The sequence below is a fragment of the Mchenga conophoros genome, linkage group LG14 (assembly GCF_057382185.1).
Source record: "Mchenga conophoros isolate Kocher_MC1m ecotype Shallow Benthic linkage group LG14, M_conophoros_male_GT1.1, whole genome shotgun sequence".
NCBI lineage: Eukaryota > Metazoa > Chordata > Actinopteri > Cichliformes > Cichlidae > Mchenga > Mchenga conophoros.
In genome coordinates, this window is record NC_140539.1 from 25,067,150 (window position 1) to 25,080,173 (window position 13,024).

Below are 13,024 nucleotides of genomic sequence, written 5' to 3' on the forward strand. Positions count from 1 at the left end.
TAATTTAAGTAACTTTGGGGCATGGTTGTTGATGCCAGGTGGGCTGGTCTCTGGAGTTAACAGAGAATGGTCTGAAAATGAAAATAACATGTGAGGTGAAAATGTTAATTTCAGAAATCAGAAGCCGACCAGGTTGCTTAGAGCTGATAGGAAGGCAACGGTAACTCAAATAACCGCTTGTTATAACGACAGTATGCAGAAGAGCATCTATGAATGCACAACACATCGAACCTTTAGCAGATGGACCACAGCAGCAGAAGACCACATTGCGTGCCACTCCTGTCAGCTAAGAACAGGAAAACAAGGTTAAGTTCAATGTGGTGGAACAGGAGATTGGCATCAAGCATGTAAAGCTGACAAATCTGCAGCAGTTGCGTGATCCTATCATGTCATGTGCTGAATGACAGTTGACTAAATAATAAGCTGAATAATTAATGCACTTGAGCTCTAAATGGGCCACTACCCATCAGAAAACACAGTCACCACTATGTCTGAATGCAGCTGTATTATATGATAGACAGGACTGCCATTCACGGTGCATATTGTCTGTGATTGCACTAAGTAATCAATAAGGCATTTTGCTTGCCTAAAAGAAAGAAATTCACCCGCACAGTGGACATGTTGACTCTGCAGCTTGGTGACACAGCTCTCATTTATTTCTAACCCACCCCCCACCCCCGTTCACTCTTTTTAGCTAATCCGATCAGAGTGTACTTTCCTACAGAGACTTGGAAGAAGAGGCCTGTGGGAAGTCTTCCCTGCTCAGTTGTGTCGTAGGACTGTGCGATATTTATTCAGAATCATCATTTGTTTTCTTGCAGCAGTAGTAAAAGCGTGGGATTGCGTGTGGTTGTTGCTGGCTCTTGGTAATAATAGACTTACTGAAGGTGGAGGATGAGAAAGTATTCAAAGTGCTGTCAGTGGTGCAGGCACAACACAAAAGTACCACTTTCTTACAGTAATACCTATTCTAACACATATACCTATAATCATGACTAAAGGGTTGCTTTGCTGAAAACATCTTCCTTTCATTTTAGAAAATGGGCTCCCAACCTAGAATTCCTGTTTCCTGCACTTCTAAAACCCAACTTCAGTGCTATTTGTGGTCAGTCACGGCTTCTTTGGGTTATTTGCTTCTGTTGAAAGTTAAGAAAAGGAACATTTTATTCTGTGCAAAGCCAGCTGTCTGAGAAAAAGCCTATCAATTAGGCTTGAAAGTGTTATGTGTGTGGTTTTGTTTAATCAGTCCCACACCTGCAAGAAATGTGGCAACACATCCAAACTGTAAGTGATTCTCTACACTTATTCTTTCTCTGTCTCTCACTCGGCTCATTTTTCCTCACCTGAACGCTCGTCTAAAATGGATTTTCACCTCTGTTCTCTTTCTCTCATCTCTTTATTTCTTTTTTTTCTTTTTTTTTTTTGCATCACTCTCACATCCTCATCGTTGTGTTTGTGGCCCATTCTGATTTTATGCCAGTTGGAATCATTTTAATTGCCACCTCTCTCTGTTTTGAAAGACAGGTTTGTGGCATCTGGAGGCCCTAGGCCAAAGGCTGTTTCTATCTGTCATTGACATGCAGGCATGAATATTGGCACCTGCACTATGGTGCACATAAGCTAACGGGCTACGCTTTCACGCTGCTGCTTAGCACTCAGATTCATGTTGCTAATAACTCAAGAAATTACAGGGCTGCAGTGTTACTTTTCATGAGTGCCACTTTCACACTATGGCAGCTGTTTGTGTGTTCGTGCAGTGTGTAACGTGTGTTGTACGTATGTCAAAGAGAGCAGCAAGATGAAAGTCTAAAATGTTATTTACAGCCATGTTGGAGATGTGGGCATCAGCGCCTCTGCACCATTCGCTTAATATTCCCCGTGATCTCCTGTCATTTGCTATTTAAGTAGCTGCACTTTTCTTGCTGTTGAATGTGGGAGGAAAACAATGTTACTCGCACTTAAAAGCAGACCCAATGTGCCAGATATTATTGGCTGACTTTCTCTCTGTTGATGAGTAACATATCATTTGAGCTTAGAGAAGCCAAAGATGTCATTTAGACCAAGTATTGTTCTTGAATGGTCCTCCTGCCTAAAAGCAAAGCATGCGATGTTTGTTGATCGACATAACAGGACCTGCAGAACAGTGACACCTTTGAGAAGAGTTTGTGGGTCTCTTAAGTGGTCATGTCACAGCAAGGTTGTAATTTTCTTGTGAAATGTCATGTTTTTGCTTTGTGGTGAAGTCATTGATTTTTTTTTTTAAGCCACAGCAGTGGAGTAGTGTATGGGGAGAGGAGAGCTGGCAGACAATGAGACAAGAGATGTAGAACTTGACACACAACAAAAGGTTCTCAGCAGGCTTCAGAGATCCCAAGGACCAACCCTCGTCAACTGATCGTTTGATTTACTTGCCTTTATTCGTGTTACCAGTCAATCAAAATAACTTTTGTTTACCATTCATTTATAGAATTTACAAAACCAAACTAAGCCAAACATTGTTTTATTGCGTAGTCAGCAAGAATGGGAAAGTGGTAGAGATTAACTGAAAACACGCAATTTAACTTGTCAGCGTAACACTGCCAGCCATCATATCGTGCCTCCTTGTAGTGATTCTGTTTTTACATAGTGCTTCTATGTCCACTAACCAAACAAACCAGCCGAATATCCACTGATCAAGACCAACATGAATGACAACAAGTCAGCTATGAAGTGGTATGAATCTCAGAGCACGATCTGTGGATACTGAGGTGCATGATGCGCAGAGGACGCCAACCTTCTGCAGAGTCAATCACTTCAAACATCCAAACTTCGTGTGACCTTCAAATTAGATCAAGAACAGTACTTAGAGAGCTTCGTGGAATGGGTTTCCAAGGCCAAGCAGCTGCATCAAAGTCTTACATCGTCAAGCACAATGCAATGCGTCAGATGCAGTGGTGTAAAGCACGGCACCACTGTACTCTGAAGGTCACAAATCAAGCTTGTCTGTCTGGTAATCTGATTGAGGAGTCTGGGTTTGGCAGTTGCCAGGAGACATGTCTGACACTTGTTGTGACATGTGGAGCGTTTGGTAGATAAGGGATTATGGTGTGGGGTTGTGTTTCAGGAGCTGGGTCCGGCCCCTTAGTTCCAGTGAAAGGAACTCTTAATGCTTCAGCCATTTTGGGCTATTTCACGCTCCTAACTTTGTGACACAGTTTGGGTGTGGCCCCTTCCTGTTCCAACATGACTGCACACCAGCGCACAAAGCAAGGTCCACATTGATGTGGATGATCGAGTTTGGTGTAAAGAACTTGACTGGCTTGACTTGCATGAGTCCTGACATCAACCCCCAGAACACCTTTGGGATGAATTAGAGCAGACACTGTGAGCCAGCCCTTCTTATCCAACATCATGTTTGACCTCACAAAGAATGGTCAAAAATTCCCATAAACAGATTCTTAAACCTTGAGGGAAGACTTCCCAGTGTTGAAACTGTTACAGCTGTAAAAGGTGGGCTGACATCATGTTAAACCCCATGAATTAAGAATGGGAAGGCAAAATAATGTATCTTCAATATAGTCATCTCAATTGCATAGCTCCGACTTCTTTTAAAACGTTCTGTTTGCAAGAGGGAGCCAATCGGAAGACTGTCCTACAGGGAGAGTTTAATCAGGTTGTGTCAGAGTATAAACTGAGGGACTGCCCAGTGTAAGATAAATAAGGATAATTCTGAACGCTAAATAATTCAAAGCCACTCTGGATGAGAGAATAAAAATATGGAGGTTAAGTGGACATAATAGGTCCTCTTTAACTCTCAAATATTAATCAGTATCATCAGCACATATCCAGTATCAGTCAGGCTGTAACACAAGCAGTTGAAATGCAAGCATACTTCAGCAGTTTTGTGAATCCTTTCTTGCAAGTACAGAGTTTTGAAAATGCGTGCAAGCCTTCTTTTATATAAACCAAACATGAGACCACTGTTGAGTCTGTATCAAGATCATAGACACTAACACGGTTGTCTTATTACCAGGTGAGGCTATATGAAGTGATGGATCAACTAGGCTGCTTGCTTCTAATAGACTCTTTAGGTTTTATATGTGTCTTCATCTCCTTTAATGGACTTGGCTGTCACAGGAAGGACACACGATGAGATCTTACTCTGAGATGTGTGTGTTGCGAGCAGAGACCGGAAAGGCAGACTGATGACTCCGAGTCTGTTTACTCGCTAAATGCGAATCACTTCCATGAGATTTCACTTTATGAGCAAGATCTCCCTCTGCAGTGTGATGGCTGGTTATAAGTGTGCAACTGTGTGCCTGTGTGTGTTTATGGTGGTAGATTTGGATTCGCAGGACGGTCACCTTTGCAGTAAAATCTTTATTGGAGACAGAACGGGCCAACAACCTGCTGTCTGTTGTCCACGGGCGCAGGTATTTGTGTGCTGCCAAACATTTGAGGGGACGTGCTGTCAGATGACTGGCGAGGTGGGATGTCCCGCCAATCCGAGACTTTGGCAGCTGTGACTGCGGTTACCAGATGTTCCCATCTTACTAATGTTGCCCCTCTTATTCAGTCACAGTCAGAAATAGAAAAGAGATGAGGCTAACTGTGTTTAGCCAAGAGGCAGTATTTCATGGCGATGTGTTTTTCTCTCTGTGAATGCTGAAGGCAGTGAAGCATTTCCTGCCACTTTTAATGGACTTCTATTCAACTTTCCAGTCCTCATCCATTTTTATAGCGCTGCCTTTTCCCTCTGAAATCCTCATTCACTGCAGATTTCTGTCCTCTTTACGCTGTCGGCTCTCTGTTGGCCCTTACGTATACCCTCTGCGACATGGCTGGTATTTGAATATGAAAGTTGCTCTGAGTGGTTTATTTTTAAATATTTCTTTAGCTCAAGTTGTCACAATGTGCAGAACTGTATGAGCTTTGTAGGTCCCTAAAGGGGATTTGTGGCTCACAGTGCCATCGCCCCACCCTCAGCCTCCCTGAGTCCATCTGTGCTCAGGATGTTTGTTGTGGTTTTGGGAGAGATTTAACGGCTGGAAGAGTGGAATGGTTTCAGATTTTTTGGTCTGGGCAAAAGTCTGTGTGTTGGGCACAAGGGTGTGTTTTCAAGGCCACACAAACACTTCCAGTCTGGCCCCAGGCTCACACCGCACAGGAAGCAAGTTATTGAGTTGTAATACTCAGGTTTACGATAGCTTTTCAATAGATTCCCTGCCCTTACTTACGACTCCTTTCTTTCTAGATTAATATCACAGCTGCGGTAGAAAAAGCTGTTACAGGATAATGATTATTTCAACAATCACATCTCATGGGATTCAGCAGATGGCTGTTATGGTAAAACAAGTCAAATGGATCCAGTGTAGATAAGTGAGGTGAATCAATAGATGTTCTGATAGAAGAAAAAATGTGATGTGATTAAAGTTAGAAAGCTACTGAGCAGTAGAAACATTGACTGTATATCACGGGTGTCAAACATAAAGCCCAGGGGCCAAAATCGGCCCAGCAAAGACTCCAATCTGGATCACAGGACAGCTATGGGAAATGTGAGGGAAGGCATAAATTTTGCACTTTTTTAAGTTTTACACCTTTTCCTGCTAATAAAGACGTCCCACATGGCCTTTCATATTATACCACAGTAAAAGATAAACAATTAAATGACAGAAACAGAAACCTTCCTTTTCTTACTATCTACTATAGAAATTTATGGGGGGATTTTTGCGGGTTCACAGTTTAAAAAACAAACTAACAAACAAAGGGACATATTCATATTCTCTTTCTTTTTTTTAAATTAAAGGGCAGCCTAGGTATTGTTGTTGAAATATTACACATTTAAGTCTTACAATTTAAGCCCAACATTTCCACCAGTTTGGCGAAAAAACTGAGAGCTGTTGAAATTGCACTTCTTTTTCTAATACAAAGATGTCTCAGGGATTAAGTGTAGTTAAACTTCTTTACACTGATGGAGTGGAAAGAGGAGTTTCACTTGGCTGGCCCACTCAAGATCAAAGTGGGCTGCACGTGCCCCACAGTGTAAAATGATTTTGACATGCCTGCTGTATAGAGAAGATGAAGGTAGCTTCAGGGTCTAAAACTTGAAGTCAATGTGGAACCACAGGGTGACTCGTGTGGTTGCAAAAAGAAGTCTGATTGTATAGAAATCTTTGAAAAAGCAGCTCTTGACTCCCTTAACTCTTTCCTCGTAAGTTTATGATTTTATTCACTAGTGTCATGCTCACCTCCAGAAGAGCTAAAAATGAGGATAAACTGGGGTTTTCTTTTAGAATGAGCATACCATGACCTTCATAAGAGTCCTCTTTGGTTTCTCAGCCTGATCCACCTCTTTTTGATGACATCTGGCGTTGAAACACCAAGATGCCCACATGCCTAAAGGCTGAGCTCGAAGCTTCCAAACTAGACTTTATGAGCCAGTGGGTAATGTCACGATGGCTGTGTACATCTTTAATAAATAGCCTATGAGTAGATTCAAGTGTATGATTTAGTTTTATTTAATTTTAGTCTTGCCAAACACATCTAAGCTCACGTCTGAGCATAAAGCCTTAACGTTAGTGCATTAAAGTGCAGAAAAACAGGCTTATAAATAGCAAACCACAAAGTCCATTTAACAGCTTCTGCTTGTATCACACGGGAGTTTATCAGAGCACTTAGGAACTTTGTCTTGACTGAGCTCCAAAAAGCTCCTAAATGGATCTTGCAGTGAAATTGTTTTCCTGTTTCAACTTTTCAAATGATGACTCTGTGCAAGTACAAAAGAGCTTCTTTTTTTGTTACAGAGACAATGTCATACCAAACTAACACACACTCACATCCTACAGTATACTTGGCAAACCTTCAGCACATACAAAGCTCTGGTGTGCAGTCATGAAATTAGACCTTCATGCTCATGCTCTTCTAGACCCTGTGGACCGACTGAGCTCCGCAATGTCATTCTGAGGAGAAACATGCTACACCTCTGCAGTGGACACACACGGTCCCACTCAGCAACAAGCCCTCCTTTCTCCCTTTAATTAAATCCTTTGAATTATTCATTGATTTACGCTAAACATAAGTTATATCCTTTGCAGTGTCCATAGAACTAGATTGATGAACATTATATAGTCATTGCTTACTATAGTCAGATTGGACCTTTGATCACTGTCGTTATCTCCTCTATGACATGTTTTATGACTGTAATTTAAAAAGATTCAAATTGGAAATAAAAACAACAAAGGAAAATATTCTGGATCCCTTTTTCCAGACTTTTTTTAGTTCCCGCTGCTTTTGCTTTTATTATACCACTTTAATGGTTTTCTGTCACTTATCACAGGTTCCGTATTAAAGCTGGAGTCTCCCATGCTCCCCCTCTTCCTTGCTCTCTTTCTCTCCCCTCTCTTTAATGATGTGCTTGAGTGATGCTAATGAATGGTTCTCACACTGCTCCTCAGCCTCTCCCCCTTCATCCCCTTTCTTCTTCTTCTTCTCTCCATCTGCCTACTTGATCTGTCAGAAAAAGATTTCTCTTCTTGGGTTATGAGTCTCCCTCAGGGTGATTCTACAGGAAAACTCTGATGACTTCCCTCATTTTTGGGCAGCCTCGTGATATAATGGATGGAAGGTCTGACTATTTCTGGTGGACTGTGCATCGGAGAGGCTCACTGTTGCAGTCAGCAGGGAGTGTTTGGGTAACAGGGTGGATGATGCGCAGTGTGTAGGTGGCCCTGCTGACACATGAAGGTGTGTTTGTGTATAGACGTATAGCTTTGTGCTCTCTTGATGCACAAAGCAGAAGGAGAGCCGTGTGTGATGCTCTGCACCACCATGACTGATGTCGGGACTCACAGTTATAATGATCATTTTTAGCAGTGCAAAAATTCTATCTGGACCCATTTATTAACAAATCAATACTTTCATTCAGAGACTGTTTTATTTATCAAATACTGAAGTTCATTATCAGGCGAAAACATTTTTAGCAACTTTGACTGACGAGGACCCAACATTGGCTCCTCGTCATAGACCTCAGGCTCGACGTTGGCCAACGGCGACAGGTGAGAACCAACACCGATGAGAAGATCAAGTGGTGGCGTGCGCCCAAATGCAAGCGGAACCTCGCGGTGGCGCTGGGTGCAACCGCTCTTGACATTGACCCAAACCAGCCAGTGGAGGCCACCTGGAACAATATAGCCGACCAAATCCGAGAAGCAGCAACCAGCGTCCTGGGGAAGAGCAAGCCAGGAAAGCGCTTTATTGACAAGCAAATATGGTGGTGGAACCCAGAAGTCCAAATTTCCATGAAAGAGAAGAAGTCCGCGCTGAAAAAGTGGCACCAGTCCAGACACGACAAGGACTACAAACGGCACAAGATCCTGAAGGTGAAAGCGAAGAAAGCGGTGGCAAAGGCGGCGCATTACGACCAGCTGTACCACGACCTTGCTACCCCTGGAGGAGCGAACAAAATTTATCGTCTGGTCAACAGCCGGCATCGCTCCACACAGGCCATCGTCAGGTGTAACACGTCAAAAAGACACTTTACCCTACTTGCCTACTGGTGTTGGCCAGAGGGGCCGATGGCGCAATATGGCAGCCTCGCTTCTGTCGGTCTGCCCCAGGGCAGCTGTGGCTACAACCGTAGCTTGCCTCCACCAGTGTGTGAATGAATAGTGGCATTGTAAAGCGCTTTGGGTGCCTTGAAAAGCGCTATATAAATCCAATCCATTATTAAAGATTCGAATCAGCAAGTCCTGCACGACCCGCCCGCCATCCTCAATCGCTGGAGCGAGCAACCAAGAATTTCCACACCCCCCAATCCTCAGCGCCGCACCCGTCCATGGCCCAGAACCACCGAATACACCAGCAGAGGTCAAAGATGCCATAAAGAAAATGAAGAATGGGAAAGCACCTGGCCCAGACAATATCCCTGCTGAAGCCTGGAAGCTCCTTGGTTTGCGGGGCGCGCTGCCCTCAACACACTATTCAATGCTATCACCCAGGAAGGCAAACCCCCAACGGCCTGGAGCACCAGAATCACAGTCCCAATCTGGAAAGCCAAAGGCAACGTGGCTGACTGCACCAACTACCACCCAATACGCCTCCTGTGCCATGCTATGAAGATCTTTGAGCGGATCCTGGATGCCCGCCTAAGGCAAATCTCCACCATCACGGCAAACCAGTGCGGTTTTGTCAAGGGGTCTGGCACTACTGACGCCATTCATGCTGCAAGGCTGCTTGTGGAGAAACACCGGGAGAAGAAATCGACAGTCCACATGGCCTTCCTTGACCTGGAGAAGGCGTTCGACAGAGTACCACACGATCTTATTTGGCATGCCCTAGGTTCTCATGGAGCCCAGAAGCTTATGTCAACTGGATCAAACTATTATACACAAACATCACCAGCGTCGTCAGGTGCCCTGTGAGGGTGCTACCCTTCACTATCAATGTAGGTGTACACCAAGGCTCGGCACTTTTGCCTCTTCTGTTTATACTATGCATGGACACCGTGACCGCTGATCTCCAACAACCTCACCCATGGTCACTCTTATATGCTGACGACGTATTCCTAGTGGATCAATCTAGAAGTGAGCTGCAACAGCACACACAACAATGGAAGACGCGCCTGGCCGATCATGGTTTGAGACTCAACATCAAGAAGACAGAGTACATGGAAGCTGGCCCCCAAACTGATGGCACCATTAACACGACAACCTGAAGAAGCCCGACCAATTCAAGTACTTGGGATCGATGATCGGTGGCGATGGGGATATCCTTCCAGACGTGCGAGGAAGGGTCGAATGCCAGACCATCTCAAGGTGAAGATTTACAAGACTGTAATCCGCCCAGTTGCCCTGTATGGATCGGAGTGTTGGCCAGCCACCGCCGAGCACGAACAGGCCCTGCACACGATGGAAATGCGAATGCTCAGGTGGTATTTCTCAGAGGAAGCAATTCAGTTGAGATTTCTGGTCATCTCTCAACATGAGCATCATCATCTGATCGATCTTTAATGAATTCCTGCTTTAAGAAAGGTAAAAGGGGATTGCAACAAATATAATTTTAATCTCAAACTCCTTAAAGTGTGTTTAAATAGAACAAATAAAACAACATGAATATATACAAAGTACAATACTGTTCCCTTAAAAGTAAATGCTGCCCAAGGCAGCTCACTCTCCATTCAGAGCCATTTTCAGCAAAAATGCACATCAATCAGTTCATTTAGCTGTAGGATCAAGGAAAATACACAAGGAAACACATCTCAGTGCACACATGCCAAAAGCAGTTCAGCGACATGAGTCACATAGCTTTAAATAATGCACAATTAAAAATTATAATTTTACTGATCATGAGTGTTTTATACCACTTGTTCATTCACTTTTTCATAAACTCATCTTCATCACCTCATAATTTTAGTTCTTGCCCCCTCTCTCTCTCTCTCTCTCTCTCTGTCTCTCTCTCTCTCTCTCTGTCTCTCCCAGCTATGAAAACAACCTCAGATAGCCAGCTCTGTTTACTTCACCCTCTTATTTTTTTTTAGCCCTCCCTGCATTCCTTCTGTGCTCTTATGCTGTTTGCTGTTCTCATTCTTAATTTTGTTCCCTTGTGTTTTGTTATTCTTGATTCTTGTCCTTTTTATTCTGCTCTACACCCATCCAACCTTTTCTCCCTTTATCCACTAAGCTGGCATCAGATGTGCCATTGTGGATCAGATAATCAAGTCTTGGCTTCCCTGCACGCACTGACTGGTGCATGTGCACATGCAGTTAAATAGTTAAAAGGAATGTAGCTGGAGAAACGGTTTGTGGCCCCAGTGCTTTGTTAAGGACTGGCAGACAAACAATTAAACTGCACACTAATTGACTTAGCGTAACCCAAGCTGACAAAAGACTTCCTGTTCTATGTTTGACCTTTGAACTCGGTTTGTGACTCCTACCCCCTTCATGCTAGCCACGGGATGAGAATATGTCATCAGGGATTGTTCTCAGAAAAGATTCATGGTGATTTTGGAATGAACCTCACTTTGGGAGTAGAGCAAAGTGACTGTGGGAAATGGAAAATGAAAGACAGATTCATGCACATCCACACATGAATAACAGTGTTTTGGTTTCATTGGAGAAGATAGGGGTGGATTGACAGAGCTTGCAGAGCAAAGCTTCAACTATGCTGACAAGATATAACAAGAGAGGAGTGGAAGAATTGTTTTCATGTGTGGAGAAAAAGCAGAGGAGGCAGTGTTATCTAAGTCCTTGAAAGCAATTTCCCAGAGCAGAATGAGATATAGATGGAGAGTGAAAGAGAGGGAGGTATGGATAGAAGAGAGAGCTAAATGGGGACAGTGTATGAGCACTCGAGACATCAGGTTCATCTGAGCTTCTCTGTCATACGACCTCTAATCATTATATCCAATGCCTGGAAATTGCAATCCTTTTTCCTCGTTCTGTTTTCTTAATTGACTGCTCTTCAATCACCGCAAGTGTTAGGAGGGGAAACCACATGAAATATGAGCTTTATGAATCTGGGATCATGCAGACCAGAAGCAAGTTAGCAGTATATTATCTGACATTTGTACCTCATGACCTTGGCTTGGCCTGCTTTCTCTGAAGCCCGGGCCTGAGGAGGCAGGCATTATTTGCTCTGGACCTGCGATGGGAATCTGTACAGAATCTGTTGATGTCCTTAGAGTAAAATAGATAGTGGTGAGGATAAAGTTTCTCTAGCTCAGCTCAATCCCACAGCATTAGCCTGTGTACACTTGATTGGCGGTGCACTTTTCTTTCTTTATCTCTGTTTATCTGTGATTTATCTGCTTCAGCAAAACCGAAAGAACAAGCAGGTTACTGCTAGTCCAGCCTGCCAAAGTCACCGTGTACGTATCTGTACTTACTGCACTTGCAATTCTGTCTCCAAAATAGGAAAAGTTTTTGGAACATGTTGGGAAATCAGCTTACCGTATTTCCCGGACTACAAAGCGCACCTGTATATTAGCCGCACAAGCTAAAATCAGGGGAAAATCCTGTTTTGTACATACATTAGCCGCACCTGACCAAAAGCCGCAGGTGTTTCAATGTTGACTTATCATATGTAAGAGAATATGCACAAAGGGAATTGTCAGGAAAGAGATGGCTGTTTGGAGACATCACTTTTATTAATATTTTGAAAAACAAGTTATGGGTACATATTTGCATAACTTTTTAGGTATATGTACAAGTAGCGGTAATTACAAGTACGAAACATGTACTGTGCTTCATAAATGAGTAACAAATGTAGTACATAACAATAACCTACAGCACACCAGAAAAATAGATTCGGACTACCTTTTAGGCTCAGGTGCAGTGACACGGCTTTAACAAGAAGAAAAGTCAGTCATTCCCACCATCTTCCCCAGTGTCGGATATGAACAGGCTCAGGATGGCTTCGTCATCCACTCTCAGCTCCTTTCCTTCGTTGTCACTTTCAAAACCAAAGAAATCCTCGTTGTCAGTGTCAGAGTCGAACACCCTCAGAAGGGCCGTGGCGGTGTCCTCCTCTCCATCATGCAGCAGTCCAGCCCTTTGAAATCCGTTGGTGATCATGGATGTTTTCACACTTTTCCACGCTGTCAGAATCCACCGGTGGAGTTGAGCATAACTTGCTTTTCGCAAGTTTATGGCCGCTTGTCATCCAAGCCTCCCGCTGAACGTGTAGCGCTACTTTGAAGTTTGTTTTTCGCGCTACTTGTACGGCACTATGTTGCCTGGCGGATGGACATGTGACCAACATACTACTCTTGAACCCCGATGTGTGTCCGATCACATGCCCTTCCGCCAGGCAACGTAGTGCCGTACAATAGCGGAACAAATAAAACAAATCGTCTTACGATATGACAAAAATCATGGACAATCCATAGAAAAGCCGCACCTGACTAAAAGCCGCAGGGTTCAAAGCTTGTGCAAAAAGTAGCGGCTTATAGCCCGACAATTACGGTAGTTACTTTATTGCTGGTAAGGCAGCTTTAAATCTTAACATGATGACTAAACTCTGGGGAGCTGCTGGCAAAAAATAGTTCCAC

At 43.6% G+C, this 13,024-nt stretch overlaps 1 protein-coding gene across 1 annotated transcript in view; it reads left to right on the plus strand.

The window, feature by feature from the left end:
- Positions 1-13,024, plus strand: part of ppm1lb (protein phosphatase, Mg2+/Mn2+ dependent, 1Lb) — a 56,110-nt gene that overhangs the window by 29,619 nt on the left and 13,467 nt on the right. The window lies entirely within an intron of this gene.